Raw genomic sequence first — 17,472 nt, 5'->3', positions numbered from 1 at the left:
AGGATGCTGGATTAGAGCAATATTTCTGGTCAGTTCCTGCACGGATTAATTTCTTTAGGCCTTGAGGGAAGTTTATTTGTGGACAATTAACTAATCGGTGTAATCTCATGGTCGGAATTGTTTGAAATCCACAGGCCTACAGCTGTTTCTGGCCAAGGGATGAAACAGTTTAGGGTCAATGATGCCTTGCTTCAATTCTATGTAGTTTTACATGATCGTTTATATAATTATCGTAAAACAGGTGTATGAAAGTTATTTTATTAATTTAAAAGTTTTTTTTTTTTTTAAGTAGCCTACAAGCAGATAAAGATGGTGGTGTTTTGGGTCATACTGGTGGTAGCCTACTTCATGTTTATGTAGAAAACGTTATTTTCTCATAAACCCGTGTTATTTTTATCTTGTAAAATCTATATCAAGATGCACAGTAGGCCTATCTCCTTTTATATGATTTGTAGACTAACGCCCCAGATCGTCGAAGTGAGTAGGCTATTTGCATATGCAAAGACCTGCATGTCATATGGTTCTCCATTCATTTCGAATGTACAGTATTCAACCTGTTTCTCGTCCCCGCCCTTGCATGGTAATTATTGCTGAATGCCTTTCACATTTTTCCATTCGATGTTTGTACATTTCTGGTTGTCAAGGGAAGCCTTTTTTTTAAGAATATGTGGGAAAGACTGAAATTCACTATGCAATGGTGCTTAACAGGCAGATTGATATACAATCATATTCGTGTTCAGATGAAGATGAAAAAATATCGGGGAGGGAGATAACCCTTAGGGGAAAACCAGCGCTCAGGCAAGGAATAGCATAGAATATTCACATTGTTAAAGGAGTAGTAATCTCCCAGCTGCTTACTTGCATTGATTTAACCCTCCCTGTTATGAGGTACAGCCTAACCAGCACACCCTGCCACTGTAATATTCTGTGTTAGAGACTGTCATTTTGGTTATAGGCTTGACTCTTGGGTAGTCTCCTGTAATAACTCCTGTAGTAACCTATAATGGTGTGTTGTACGTTTTAAATCAGTTGTAAGTGCATGTGGTGCAAGTCAAATCCATTGTGCCAGACAACACAGTCAGGCACGTATGAAAAGTATTTACGTGTTCCAATGTACATGCGCCAATGTGTGCATACATTTTCTATGACAAAATTAAGTTTAGCTCAGCTCAAGTAGAGTAGGCATACTAGGCCTAATGTTAACAAGTGTGTGTTTAAATGTAGAAACATTGGTCAGCTAGCAAGCTACCGGTGTCATCTTTTATTTCGAGCAGAATCATGTCCTATTTTGAGAGCAGGGCGTTAGTGCGGTCGACATCAGCGTGGTGTTAGCTAGACACCTATCAGCTTATTGTCTCTAAGTCGTGCATTTATGTTTTTTCACTAGTCTTTAAGCGCAGTTTTAGTAGCCAGCGCAAACTGAAGAAAAGGACATGGCTCCCAAGAAGGTGTGTTTTATGTATACTACAGTAGCTCAGGCCAAAGCTGAATGTTTACCCTAGATTACATAATACTATGAGCTCTCACTCTCAATGGACATTGACATGTTCTTTTTGTTAGCAGAAGGGAGATGATTGACAGCAGCCACCACCACTGATTGGACTGGTTGGGACCTCTTTAAAAATAGGAATCGTTGGATTGCCCAATGTAGTCTATAGTCTTTAAATGTAAACTCGAAATATACATTTTTACTGCTTAGCAAACATGGACTATGCATTTTTAAGTACTTCATTTATTATATGGTCTGCATGAGCCAGTGTAAAGCTATTCTGTTCATTCATTGACTAGGGCACTGGTTCTTTTCTCTGTTACTGTACCACCAGCTAAATGTTGCTCCGCCCAGAGTACCCCTGAAGTGCCCCCTCATGTGTATTTTACCAGTAGGCCAATGGTCTCATGAGTCTTCTCAAGTAACCCCCTGTGGATACGTCAAGTACCCCCAGGGATCCTACTACCCCTGGTTAGGAACCACTGGACTAGGTGGTTCTCAAACTTTTTGGGTCCGGGAACCCATTTTGTCATAGCAAATTCTTCAGGGTCCCCCTCATAATCAGAGCACAACTTGAGTGAGATAAAAAAAAATAGCATACAAGGAGTTTTACTAAGACTTTGGCAGTGCAGGGCTGGACAAACCAAGGCTTAGGTCCTGGGAAGGAACATTTTAAAGGCATGGAATTGGAGATATTTTGTCAGTGGCAGAGAGTTTTTGTTGTTATTGCAACTTTAAAGCTATAGTACTCTGTAATTCAACACATATGCTGTAATTCTACACAGACTTACATGAGGCAGAGAGACAGTTTTAAAGCTTAAATTACTGTGCATGTATGGGTGAATACAAGAAGTGTTGAGTTACATTTTTTTAAATAATTGGTGGAGTACTATGAATGCCAATATACCTGTGAGCCTCCCAGGCCCATGTTGCCCATAGTTAAAGTTCCAATGCAGCCGTTTTTATCTCAAAATCAAGTCATTTCTGGGTAACTTTTAAGTACCTTACTGTGATTGTTTTCAATTTAAATGGTTTTAAAAAATGCACTAAAATAGCTTCTTACCAAAGAGCAATTTTTCAAGCAAAAGTGTTTCCAGGACTGTCTGTGAGTGGTCTGAGTCTTGGTAAAAACCTGGGAGCAGCACCGCTGCCAACTACAAGGACCATTACTAATTACCGGCGCCGTTGCTAACTAGCATAGCTGGTCCTATTGTTGCAAAGAGTTATGGGATATTAGAATCTCGTTGTTTTAACCTTTGTCGTCTTCAACCTACAGTTGAAGTCGGAAGTTTACATGCACCTTAGCCAAATACATTTAAACTCGGTTTTTCACAATTCCTGACATTTAATCCTCGTAAAAATTCCCTGTTAGGTCAGTTAGGATCACCACTTTATTTTAAGAATGTGAAATGTCAGAATAATAGTAGAGAGAATGATTTCTTTCAGTTTTTATTTCTTTCATCACATTTCCAGTGGGTCAGAAGTTTACATACACTCAATTAGTATTTGGTAGCATTGGCTTTAAGTTGTTTAACTTGGGTCAAACATTTCAGGTAGCCTTCTACAAGCTTCCCACAATAAATTGGGTGAATTTTGGTCCATTCCTCCTGACAGAGCTGGTGTAATTGAGTCAGGTTTATAGGCCTTGCTCGCACACGCTTTTTCAGTTCTTCCAACACATTTTCTATAGTATTGAGGTCAGGGCTTTGTGATGGCCACTCCAATACCTTGACTTTGTTGTCCTGAAGCCATTTTGCCACAACTTTGGAAGTATGCTTGGGGTCGTTGTCCATTTGGAAGACTCATTTGCAAGCAAACTCTAACTTCCTGACTGATGTCTTGAGATGTTGCTTCAATATATCCACGTAATATTCCTCCCTCATGATGCCATCTATTTTGTGAAGTCCACCAGTCCCTCCTGCAGCAAAGCACCCTCACAACATGATGCTGCCACCCCTGTGCATCACGGTTAGGATGGTGTTCTTCGGCATACAAGCCTCCCCCTTTTTCCTCCAAACATAACGATGGTCATTATGACCAAACAGTTCTATTTTTGTTTCATCAGACGAGAGGACATTTCTCCAAGAAGTACGATCTTTGTCTCCATGTGCAGTTGCAACCCATAGACTGGATTTTTATGGCGGTTTTGGAGCAGCTGAGTAGCCTTTCAGGTAATGTCGATATAGGACTCGTTTTACTGTGGATATAGATACTTTAGTACCCGTTTCCTCCAGCATTTTCACAAGGTCTTTTGCTGTTTTTCAGGGATTGATTTGTACTTTTCGCATCAAAGTACGTTCATCTCTAGGAGACAGAATGCGTCTCCTTCCTGAGCTGTATGACGGCTGTGTAGTCCCATGGTGTTTATACTTGCGTACTATTGTTTGTACAGATGAACGTGGTACCTTCAGTCATTTGGAAATTTCTCCCAAGGATGAACCAGACTTGTGGAGGTCTTGGCTGATTTATTTAGATTTTCCCATGATTCAAGCAAAGAGGCACTGAGTTTGAAGGTAGGCCTTGAAATATATCCACAGGTACACCTCCAATTGATTCAAATGATGTCAATTAGCCTATCAGAAGCTTCTAAAGCCATGACATCATCTTCTGGAATATTCCAAGCTGTTTATAGGCACAGTCAATTTAGTGAATGTAAACTTCTGACCCACTGGAATTGTGATACAGTGAATTACAAGTGAAATAATCTGTCTGTAAACAAACGTTGGAAAAATTACTTGTGTCATGCACAAAGTAGATGTCCTAACCGACTTGCCAAAACTATAGTTTGTTAACAAGAAATTTGTGGAGTGGTTGAAAAACAAGTTTTAATGACTCCAACCTAAGTGTATGTAAATGTCCGACTTCAGAAAACTCAAAATGAGCTTTTATTTGCAGAGAGGTTTGGAACTCTATTTCTTATTGGTCTATTAACTGTTTTACCGCCTGGTGATGACACCAGGCTGGCCAAAATTCCATCCTACCAAAACAGGCAGAAATTTCAGGCTATTTTAAAACAGCTCTTAAATTGAAAGGGCATTGTCATAATTTTCACAATTTCACAGTATTCTTTCAACCTCATAGTGTGGAAATATATATAAAACACAAGACAATCTCGTTTTTGACTAAACTGGCCCTTTAAGAACATAAATTGTAGGTGAATAAAATTACATTGTATTGTATTACACCCTCTAAACTTATTCCACGGATCCCGTGGCAAAAAAAAAAGTGTTTAATCTGCTGTTTTTAGTAATATTATTAAAATATAAATAAATAATAATCCACTTTAAAATATATATATATTTTGAGATCTGTCCGCAGACCCCCTGCAGTACCTACGCGTACGGACCCCACTTTGAGAGCCTCTGGACTAGTTCATTTCAGGCCACATGCCATAAGGCTCTCATTACTGTGGACGCAGGAGTATGTATACCTTTCACTGTACAGTGCATGTGAACCCAAAGGTCGCAAACCCTGCACCAGTAATATCTGGGATTACATTTGCCAAATTTAATTCAATAATTCAGAATCTCAACCGACTCTTAAGTCTAATAGATCAGAATAAACAGCCACAAAAGGCTTTTTATTAATGAGTGGGTATTACAAGATTCTACCCATATAAAAACATACAACAAAGGATACCATGCTGTCAAATCCTGAAGCCTGCCAAGCAGCAACATCTCACTCATTGTGATATTTGCCATGATATTTGTCATTTCCACTGTACAGGGATAGAGATGATAGCATGTGTGTCCACTGGGAATATTCTCTCCTGTATGAAACATTAGCAAGCCTGGGGCTTCACAATGACCCCTGTCCTCACCCTGCTCCCCACCCTACCCGGCAAGCACTGCTGTTCAACTGGCCTCCTGCTCTGTGATGAGCTGATGAATACAAACATGAGAGATGATTGAAGCGACATGTTTTTGTCCACCACTGTAGGCAGAATAACACTGGTCTTCATTAACATTAAGGTCAAGTCATATAAATATTCTTTGACTATATACAATACCCTTTGTCTGGGGACATGGGGAAGCGCTCCGCTTAATATCCTCATATGCCATTGTAAAGCATAGGCAGATTGTATATTTCTGAGGATGATCTCAAACATCCTTGAAATATCTACGATAACAGATGGAGCAATCCTGCGACGTGTGAGGAATCCATGCTTCATCACAGCAATCTCCAGGCAATTCGAGTCTTGTAGATTTTGGAGTCTAAACCAACCAATCATTGAAATGCGGAGAGCATCAGGTGAGGGGACCAAGATAAAACTGTCCAGGATTATATTTAACTGCCTTTGCCATTATTACACTTGCATTCATTGGGTAGTCAGTACAACCTGAAGCACTCTTGAGGTGCTTGTGCTGTGGAACAGAAATCTCTCAGTGAGCACGACATGGGCTATGTTTGGCTGATCCCGTTCAACAGCTCATATCTATCAAAAACGTCATTTTCTCCTGGATTCCAACCACAATTGATCTATTATGGGATGATCTGACCTTGTAAATGGGCTTAATGTTTTACAATCAGGACATTTATGATTTGGAAGCTCAAATGTTGAATATATTAGATTGACCTCTTTCCCATAGTGGAGATGAAATGTTCCTCCTGCCTTGCAGGCTTTGCTGAGGTCTTTGAATAAACCAACATCATACCCTCAAGCCATCAGGATCCACAAACAGTTTCTGGGATGTGTTGACCTCTCTGCTGTTTTTCTTTCTAGGAAGTCAACCTTTTTCAACGTACTGACAAAGAGTCAAGCTGCAACTGAGAATTTCCCCTTCTGCACCATTGACCCAAATGAAAGCCGAGTGCCCATTCCAGATGAACGCTATGATTTCCTGTGCCAATTCCACAAGCCTGTCAGGTATGGGGTCTCACTGTTCACGTATTATTCACACTTCAGACTTGGGCTCTCTGGCAAATATGTATAGGCCACCGCAAATGTACACTACTGCAACATGAAAGACACAAACATTTTGTTGACATTGAGTTGCCAGTCCTTTACAATACATATAAGGGATAACTGCAGGTTTCCATGTTATGTTTGTCTTTTAAGTAAGAGGCCATAACATTTAAGTGTCAGTGGCTGGCTATCGTATGTCATTATGAGCGAGGTTAGACCATCCTATTGGGTTGATGTGAGAGAGGGTCATAAATCACAGCAGGGAACGAATGTCTCTCTCTGTCTCTCTGGGGTTGGTGGTGTTGCGAAAGAGACTGTATAACATGTTCAGCATTGAGCAATGCAAAAACATACGCATTATGACTCTGCTAGGACTAATATGACATAAACCCTATCACCCTTTAGTCACAGCTCTTGTGTCTCCAACCACATATTCCAGAGTGTAGGAGCCTGATGATGAATCAAGGTATGGCACATACCTCTGTTGTCAGTACGAGGGTGATTAAGGTGTAGGGCCGGTGTTGGTGTACTGGCTGCTGCTTGGTTTCTATTTCTCCTTTATCTGCGTTAAGTGCGAGGGCTGATAGGACCACGGGCTCCTAGGGCTACCAATTAGTCAGCGATAGGTCGCTAATGCCCCAGACATGATTTTGAAGACGTATATATATATTTTCCATTGAAAACAAGAAAGTCTGATCACTGGCAATCTCCTCTGGCAGTATTGATTCATACGTAAAAACCTGAGGAACACTTTCACCTCCCAAACGTTGTCCTTTTCTGTATTTTGTTAGTTATATACTACCCTAACCCCTACTACCTGTTCTGCAGCAAGGTGACCGGCCTTCCTGAACGTGGTGGACATAGCAGGACTGGTGAAGGGAGCTCACGCTGGCCAGGGCCTGGGCAATGCCTTCCTCTCCCACATCAGTGCCGGCGATGGCATCTTCCACACGACACGTGAGTCCCACCTGCCAGGCTATAGCGCACTGCATATCACTGTCTAAAACGACAGGCTTTTCATTTGTTTAGAAATGTGTCCCAATGTACATGCACCGCCCAGAATGAGCTAGTAAAGAGAACAATTACTGGAAAATGGACTTCATACTTCGCTGTAGAATCTTTTTGAAAGCAGTTGGCAGAGCTTTTTACTGAGGCCTATATGGTTCTGTCTGCTGGGTTCCAAGATCAACACAATATTCAGGAATAGAGCAGATGAAGCCAGACCCAAAACTCACATTCCTATTGGGAGTTTCTCTCTGAATTGAAATCAGAGAAAAGTTAATGAAAGGGCCTGTGCCTGGTTTGGTAGACTCACTGCACACTACTCTGAGGTTGGGAAATACAACTAGACTCAGGGGGAAGTCTTTAGCGGCTTCCTGTAACCACAGATTATCGTAACCTGATCCCAAAATGACACCGTTTGATTATGGTTGGGCACAACAAAGGGTAAGTAGCCTGCATGGCAAAAATACAGTACGATTAAAGAGAAACTGAACATAATAAGCAACTTCTCCTTTTGTGGCATCGATATGAGTCAGAAACATTTTTATTCTAGTGTCAAAATTGACTACAAAGTGTAAATAGGATCATTTTGGTCATAAAGTCAGTCTGGTCCAAAACAAAGATTTGCGAGATAATTAGGAAAAAATAGTATGTGATGGAATGAAATGTACCGTAACAGTTTTCCTCGGGTTAGATTTATTTCAATCCTGCCCACAACTGGCAGCACCCAAGCAATCATCCATTCAGACCGCAGCTGCATGCAACCCAATCTTAATGCCCATGGTCAATTTGGTTTGACAGTCGATATCCCTATGAGGCTAGTTAGGCACCATCAGTAAATTACACAATGTATATGGGACAATATTTTAACATTTCAGTAGCTCCAAATTTCAATGATTTAAAAGCCTCAAATCAATTATAAACTGTAGAAATTCATATACAAATATTGAAAACATCTAAACAACTAAACGGTGTGCAACATGAAAGTATTCTCCCATTTACATCATGTCATTTATTGACGGTCCCTAACTAGCCCCACAGATAGGCTATCCAAAGCCAAACCAACTTTGCCAAGGTAGCACACCAGCCGGCTGAAGCTAATTGGCAAAAGAAGTTGGCTAGCTTGCTAGCTAGTCTAGGATACTTCCACACACAAGACCTGGTTAGACTGTTTCAAGTTACATAGAAGGGTGAGTGACGGTAACTGTTTTGGCAGAGTGAAAGTACAAATGCTTCCCATGTTCGAACACACACACAACAGACACCCACATCAAAGCACGCCTCCAAAACCCAAATCTCATTCTCAGTCGCATTTCCTAATGACGCGAATTGAAACCGAGACTAAATCAGAAGGTTCAGCCTCCCCTTTAAGATATTGTTTATTGTGAAAAACTGAGTTTAAATGTATTTGGCTAAGGTGTATGTAAACTTCCGACTTCAACTGTAAGCACATATCAATTGACGCAAAACATATAACAACATCTTGAAAATACAGGTAACTGCCAAAATAAAGGAAACACCCACATAAAGTGTCTTCATAGGGCGTTGGGCCACCATGAGCCAGAACAGCTTCAATGCATAGATTATACAAGTGTCTGGAACTCTATTGCAGGGATACAACAGCATTCTTCTACGAGAAATTAGATCACTTGGTGTTTTGTTGATGGTGGTGGAAAAATGCTATCTCAGGCACCACTCCAGAATCTCCTATAAATGTTCAATTGGGTTGAGATGTGGTGACTGAGACAGCCATGGCATATGGTTTACAGATATAAGCCTCTGGGAAGGTCTAACGGATGACATAAAGTTAAATAGCTTTTTAAAACACCTGAGTCGCACAGCAAAATGGAAGCATGTTTTCTAAACGGTGTCTTGTGAGATATGGCTTGAAGTGGCAATGCTCTATTGGCCCCTAGACTGGAACCAGTGAACAAGACCAATATTAACATGGCTGCTTCTCCCTGAAGCAACCACAGACAGGGGACAGCACAGCATCACAGGAAGCCTATCTGTATATTTAAACTGAATATAACACATTTTAGTAGTGATATAACGTCAATATAGTACATGTAAGTTAACATAATACCTGTTATAAACAGTGCAACCTCACAAGAACAGCGGTTTCACAGAGACAGTTGACAAAATTGACGGTTACAACATATCCTCTGTAGGTACATCTCACCTTGCATTACTTGCTCCTACGGAGTAAATCATTGCTAAAGCATAGTTGTGGTTGGTCCTACAGTGGGTGGTCCTCCATTGCATCAACAAAAGCAGACAACCTCCTCTCAGACCAGTTGTCTAAGGAAACGATATCCTTCCATACCCAACACACCCTTTCGTGGAAGTCATCCCGTAACCTCCACTGGATACTGTACAGTATATTTCAATGGTTTGTTTACAAGGAAAGGAGGGTGCAATTTGACATGCTTCTGTATATTTGAGGAGAGAAAACGAATCCCTTCCTGACAGGCTTCTTAATCACAGGAAAAAAGGATAGCCATGTAGAGGACAAACAACAGTGTGATAACTGTTCCATACAGCGGTGTGATAACTGTTCCATACAGCGGTGTGATAACTGTTCCATACAGCGGTGTGATAACTGTTCCATACAGCGGTGTGATAACTGTTCCATACAGCGGTGTGATAACTGTTCCATACAGCGGTGTGATAACTGTTCCATACAGCGGTGTGATAACTGTTCCATACAGCGGTGGGATAACTGTTCCATACAGCGGTGGGATAACTGTTCCACACAGCGGTGTGATAACTGTTCCATACAGCGGTGGGATAACTGTTCCATACAGCGGTGGGATAACTGTTCCATACAGCGGTGGGATAACTGTTCCATACAGCGGTGTGATAACTGTTCCATACAACGGTGTGATAACTGTTCCACACAGCGGTGTGATAACTGTTCCATACAACGGTGTGATAACTGTTCCACACAGCGGTGTGATAACTGTTCCATACAGCGGTGTGATAACTGTTTCATACAGTGATAACTGTTCAGCGGTGTGATAACTGTTTACAGCGGTGTGATAACTGTTCCACACAGCGGGGTGATAACTGTTTCATACAGCGGTGTGATAACTGTTCCACACAGCGGTGTGATAACTGTTCCATACAGCGGTGGGATAACTGTTACATACAGCGGTGTGATAACTGTTCCACACAGCGGTGGGATAACTGTTCCATACAGTGGTGGGATAACTGTTCCATGGATGTGCTCAAATATGAAAATGTCATAAGCAACACATTTGAGATAATCATCAGAGTCTTGAGGTAGTTCTAGACATGCAGTCTCAGTCTGTCGCAAGGAGTCAGTTGAAAGGCTATTGGAAAATGGCCTCAGAAATGAAATGACACACTTATACTGTCCACATAGTAATCCCTTGCAGAGAGAACTTGGGAACAATTAGGAAAATGGCCTGTATTGTAACCCTGTCCATTTGGCCACTCTGCCTGCCACAGCCCAGTCACTAATCAGAGCTCTTTTCACAAAATGGGAAAGTCAATAGCTGCATACAATCAGTAAACAAATTTGGCTATTTTTATACGAGCCTCCATCTCCATTTTAGTAGCAGCAATTTAAATTATTCTAGCGTGTAACACTTTAATTGTGTAAGACAAAGATGATGTCAGAGGCACAAAAGAACTTCAGGCAGAGGGAGACCTATAAGTAATTTCTATGCTGCCACAGTGAGCCAGACAAGTGAGAAGTATTTTGTGGGGGTTGTTCTACTGATGCACTCACATCTGTGTATTTATTGAGAATACAAAGGCAGTTAGTGGGCATGATAAACGGAAAGCAACAATGCTGAATTGCACCCGTGTTACAGAAATGGCCTTTCAGCTTTCACGGAATAGTTTCACTATCCCTAAAAAGTTATTTATCTGCATAAAAATCAGGGGAACTCAGTGAATTACAGTGAATTATAAGTGAAATAATCTGTCTGTAAACAATTATTGGAAAAATTACTTGTGTCATGCACAAAGTAGATGTCCTAATCGACTTGCCAAAGCTATAGTTTGTTAACAATGTATGTACAGTTGAAATCGGAACTTTACATACACTTAGGTTGGAGTCATTAAAACTTGTTTTTCAACCACTCCACAAATTTCTTGTTAACAAACTATAGTTTTGGCAAGTCGGTTAGGACATCTACTTTGTGCATGACACAAGTAATTTTTCCAACATTTGTTTACAGACAGATTATTTCACTTATAATTCACTGTATCACAGTTCCAGTGGGTCAGAAGTTTACATTCACTAAGTTGACTGTGCCTTTAAACAGCTTGGAAAATCCCAGAAGATTATGTTATGGCATTAGAAGCTTCTGATAGGCTAATTGACATCATTTGTGTCAATTGGAGGTATACCTGTGGATGCATTTCAAGGGCTACCTTCAAACTCTTTGCTTGACATCATGGGAAAAATAAAAAATAAATCAGCCAAGACCTCAAACCAAAAAAATTGGAGACTTCGACAAGTCTGGTTCATCCTTGGGAGCAAGGTACCACATATATCTGTACAAACAATGGTACGCAAGTATAAACACCATGGGACCACTCAGCCGTCATACCGCTCAGGATGGAGACCCATTCTGTCCCTTAGAGATGAACATACTTTGGTGCGAAAAGTGCAAATCAATCCCAGAACAACAGCAAATGACCTTGTGAAGATGCTGGAGGAAACGGGTACTAAAGTATCTATATCCACAGTAAAATGAGTCCTATATCGACATAACCTGAAAGGCCACTCAGCAAGGAAGAAGCCACTGCTCCAAAACCGCCATAAAAAAGCCAGACTACGGTTTGCAACTGCACATGGGGACAAAGATCGTACTTTTTGGAGAAATGTCTTCTGGTCTGATGAAACAAAAATAGAACTGTTTCGGCCATAATGACCATCATTATGTTTGGAGGAAAAAGGGGGAGGCTTGCAAGCCGAAGAACACCATCCTAACTGTGAAGCACGGGGGTGGCAGCATCATGTTGTGGGGATGCTTTGCTGCAGGAGGGACTGGTACACTACACAAAATATATGGCATCATGAGGCAGGAAAATGTTGTGTATATTGAAGCAACATCTCAAGATCTCAGTCAGGAAGTTAAAGCTTGCTCACAAATGGGTCTTCCAAATGGACAATGACCCCAAGCATACTTCCAAAGCTGTTTTAAAATGTCTTAAGGACAACAAAGTCAAGGTATTGGAGTGGTCATCACAAAGCCCTGACCTCAATCCTATAGAACATTTGTGGGAAGAACTGAAAAAGTGTGTGTGAGCAAGAAGGCCTACAAACCTGACTCACTTACACCAGCTCTGTCAGGAGGAATGGGTCAAATTTCACCCAACTTATTGTGGGAAGGTTGTGGAAGGCTACCTGAAATGTTTGACCCAAGTTAAACAATTTACAGGCAATGCTACCAAATACTAATTGAGTGTATGTAAACTTCTGACTCACTGGAAATGTGATGAAAGAAATAAAAGCTGAAATAAATCATTCTCTCTACTATTATTCTGACATTTCACATTCTTAAAATAAAGTGGTGATCCTGACTGACCTAAGACAGGATTTTTTTTATTACTAGGATTAAACGTCAGGAATTGTGGAAAAACTGAGTTCAAATGTATTTGGCAAAGGTGTATGTAAACTTCCGACTTCAACTGTATGTGCTCGCTTTTTTTTTTTTATAGTGACAGAAATCAAATGAAGCAGATCCTCAAACCAAAACCAGCTCTTTTATGTCTGTATGTAGAAAACAGACTTTCTAAATGAGGATGAGAGGATGCTGGTGCTTTTACTGTACTCTTTTACGACGATCTGTTTTGACACCATTGTTGTCCCTCTGTGGACTCCTTAGAGACTAAGCTGTATGTTCCACAAGTTAACCATTAAACGTTTCTGGTTTTGTTTTGCAATTATATACATGTTTTATCTGGTGTCAGGCAGTATAGGCTGCAGTATTCCAGGCACTTCTTTTATATTGCTTGATTATACGGTTGGGGGGCGAGCACAATTTTTCTTGCCTGGAACGGCATGTTTGTGTCTGAAAATTAGAAACGGGCTTCTATAAAACATCCTACAAAAGGCTGCTGCTCTGTGGCAGAGCTGGCGCTCAACCTAAGTGAGTGTCAATAGTGTGCTTGTTAGTGCATGTACCTGTGCCTGACTGGTTGACCCGATCCTGATCAAATGAAGTGGGGGAGGTTTGGAAATCTCAGCCATGCTCTACAGTAGACCAGCCAGTAAAACGGAACTTCTTTCACTTTTGGTTTATTCCCAATTGCCATTATGGAAACCCTTTGTGAATGTAGGCCTATATGCAATTGTTTCCATTGGAAACGAGGGACTAAACTACGCAAGACAATACATTTTTGACATTTTTCTCATTTTGTTTAAATTACACAATCTTGTCAGTAGTGATTTGTCCCTATATTATCAGAACTTAGAGGAAGGATGCTAGATCTTGGACAGTGTAGACCACTTCCTTGTTTCAGCTTCAGCTCTACAAACACTTGACTCTACTCTATAAGAAGTAAAGCATAATTGCAGATGATATTGTCTAAATTGAAATTCATCACTTTTCCAGCCCAACAGCTGCAGGTTGCTATAGAAATCCAGGTTGATTTAACTACACTGCCTCTGTAGTTAGTCTGAAGATTCTGGAAAACAGACATTTAAATTGTGTTTTCCTTTAATAGTGAAACATTGCAGTTTTAAAATGTCTTTATCATTAACTTGTTGGTATATTGATGTGCATGGTTATGTTCTAAACCGGGGATCATCAACTAGATTCAGCCACGGGCCATTTCTTTCTTGAGCAGATGTTCGAGGGGCCAGAAAGTAATTACAAATCATTTGTAGACTCCAAGTTGATCAAGAGAATCTCCTCTGGCAGTGACAAGAATCCCAAACAGATTTAATATTTGACTAAAACATGACCATTTCAAACCTTGCCTACTTTTTTACAATCACGTGTCTCTCTATTATGCATTGTAATACTTGGGAACTGATTTCCAAAATTGAAATAACTTGGAGTGGTCTTTTATGTCCAACAATGAAAATTCTCCCCCAAAAATTGCTCAGAAAAGTTGGGGGGGGCCAAATTAACCTACCCACAGGCCAAACGCGGCCCGTGGGAACACTGTTTTAAAAAGTGCACCCTCCTCCAACTTTACATACCTTAGCTATAGACTTATCGAAGCCAGGCAGTGGTCAAACAGGCTTTTCAGCCTGGCGTGGGAACTTTGATGTCAAGTCAGACGTAGTTGCTCAATTCTACCAGTAGTCTGCATGTTATGAATCTTTTTCAACCCCTAAATGGTTTTGAAAAGCCTGTATAAACAGTGGATTTGCTTTTAACGAAACCTTCCAAAAACTATTAAGCGGCATTATGGCATCCTGAAAGCTGGTTCTATTAAATGCCCAGATTTCATAAGGGAGTAGTTTGAAGGGTAAGTGCTCCGAGTGCTTCTGCAGTGACTGGAACACTGTTGGATCCTCTTCCTGAGACACAGACACACAGACAAACTCGTTCCTGCTCACCGACTCTACTGAGTCTCCTGTGTCCCTTACCAGCAAGCGTGCTTCCCCACGTGGTCTCATTCACATTGGTTTCATCTCCAGCGATTTATTGAAGAAAGAGGATGCTCACAGACTAGTCCCTAGTCGTTGCGTGAGCAGGTCGAAGGCAGTATCAGAAATCGTATGCTTATGAATAGTCTGTTACCAGAGTCTGATACGGTACATAGGTATGAGTCATTCTCATCCATGTGTTTGTCTTTCTCAATGTGCGTAGCCATAGCAGCAGTATAAACTGTAGTACATTCATCCACAAAGACTGGATTTGGTCAATCAATTGGAAAGCAGCAGTTTTTCTTGGCTCAGACTCTTCTCACTTTAATTGAATGCCTTGAACACCTGCTTACTACTGCGTTTAAACAAGATTCTCCTTAAACCAGCAGAAATAGGCTTAGCATGCCATTACTATACCTTACATGAGGAAATATTGAGAAAGTATTGAATCGGTTACAGTCATAATATAGTATTTGCTGTCTGTAATTTGATGAATAAAACATTGAAAATGTTCATTTGAATTTAAGAAAAATAAAAAATGTCAACAACCCAGATACTGGTCGTATTTGCCCATTACATTGATTTTCTGCCAAATGACGGCAAAGGGGTCTGGGTATGAGACTGTACGCTGGCTTTCCTGTGGAGGCCCCTCTGGTGTTGGTATGGAGGGGGGATCATGTGATCATGTGATCATGTGATGTTGTAAACAGGAACCTCTGGGGATGACAACTCACCCTGTTATTTCTCCAATTTTCTTTTTTAACGATATTTCCTACTTCTGACATTTAGGCACTACTACTAGTGTCTATGTTCCCTGGGTAATGACTGCCTGACAAAATCATCCACTGGTATTGTAAAATACTGTTTATGATGGAAAGGAAACGACCGTGATGAAAGCATAATGAATTGACAGCACCCTGTAAGTGTCCTCATAGCTGGTCACACTGCATTCACAAACATGACTGTTTAGTGGGTAAGCCACAAAATGCACAGACCGGATTGTGTGTGTTTTGTCTTTGTTTACATTGCTGGAGAGGCACTTCATGTCGAGCTAGACTCGTGTTTTGTATGTATGAGCATTTGTCACAACTTTATTGAGCAGTTATAATACAAGTGGATGTGTATTCAGTAGTCGTTAGAGTAGTCATACTCCAAACTATTTCCAGTATTAAGAGAAATAGTACCTGAAATGGAATTGACCCCAGTTCCATTTCTAAGTGTTCTACAGATATCAAAGAATTACATACTTTCCAGAACTGCGTTTAATCTGCAGAGCAAATTAATGATGTGTTAAGTTACTTTGTTTTTATGCACTAGCACAATCATTTATTTTAGAAATGCAGTCGGCGTGTTGTCATGAGCCCCTGCATTTATACGGTCTGCTGTTTTACAGAGTGATGTGATTTCCTGGAGACACAGAGCGGATGCACAGCATTTTGCTCTGTTTTACTTGGGAAGAACAGAATCCTCCTTGTTGTTTGTGGGCTGTGTTGAGATATACTGTCACGCCGTTTAAAAGAGCATTTTGATTCTGCCAGAATGAATGAGTTTTTGTCAACCTCCACTCATCGTGGCTGACTAGACTAAAACGTCTACCCATCTTGACTGGAGATCACAGCAGCTCCAGATAACATGCTTGGTGATTGAAGGTCGAAATATTTTGAATTCTAATGGGGCTGCTGGATGAATGGCCTGAAATAGACTGTAGAATTTGTCTGCTTCCTCCTCCTGCCCCCCTTCCCTGTCCACTGTGAAAAGAAGCATTTGGAATGGCTGGGCCCGATGATCATAGAATTATTGGATGTTGATTCTAAACCCCTCAAAGAGGAGTTGCTATGGAGATCTCGTTCCAAACTGTGAAATGATTCACCGTTGAAAGGCTGGAGGGTCTGAAAGCCGTACACATCATTGTTCAGGTGGCGGTTGGTTAGGAAATTGCTGGTGCCTGTGCAATCAGCACCGCTATGGTAGTTAAGGATCTAAAAAGGTTTGTTCTCTGAATGATGGGGGACAACAGTGATGTGCATATGATGGTTCCTTTCAATCAAGGCACCCTCAGACCCAGTGGCTTGAAAAAAACAACAGAGGAGGCTTAAATGAAAAGGGAATGAACACCATTATTGTCTATCAAAGTTAATGAAATCTGGAGCCTCCCCAGTACATTCATTCTTCAGCTGCATAAATAACCAACTAGACTGAGAGGTTATCTTCTCAGTCAGATGTCAGCTCTTTACTTTGGTACCCATTTTCAGTGGCAAAAAATATTTGCTGAAAGGCTACCACATTTGATACATCAGTTTGGTTGGAAGTACTACAATTGGCTTGAGTTTAAATTGGAATGGGAGATACCTTATGAGGTAGCCGACTAATATTCATAGGACTAAACAATGTCATTGTGTGACAATCAATTATGAAACGTGGGATCTTTGTCGGAAAAATTAGGACGTACTTATATACCAACATAACATTTCTGATATCCTTAACAAACAAAAA

General features: G+C 40.7%; 1 pseudogene; it reads left to right on the top strand.

The window, feature by feature from the left end:
* The first annotated feature begins 5,620 nt into the window (after positions 1–5,620).
* LOC115135607 (obg-like ATPase 1) overlaps positions 5,621–17,472 on the top strand; it is a 63,389-nt pseudogene continuing 51,537 nt past the window's right edge.

The sequence above is a fragment of the Oncorhynchus nerka genome, linkage group LG1, assembly GCF_034236695.1.
Source record: "Oncorhynchus nerka isolate Pitt River linkage group LG1, Oner_Uvic_2.0, whole genome shotgun sequence".
Lineage (NCBI taxonomy): Eukaryota > Metazoa > Chordata > Actinopteri > Salmoniformes > Salmonidae > Oncorhynchus > Oncorhynchus nerka.
This window is presented reverse-complemented; position numbering and strand designations above follow the sequence as displayed.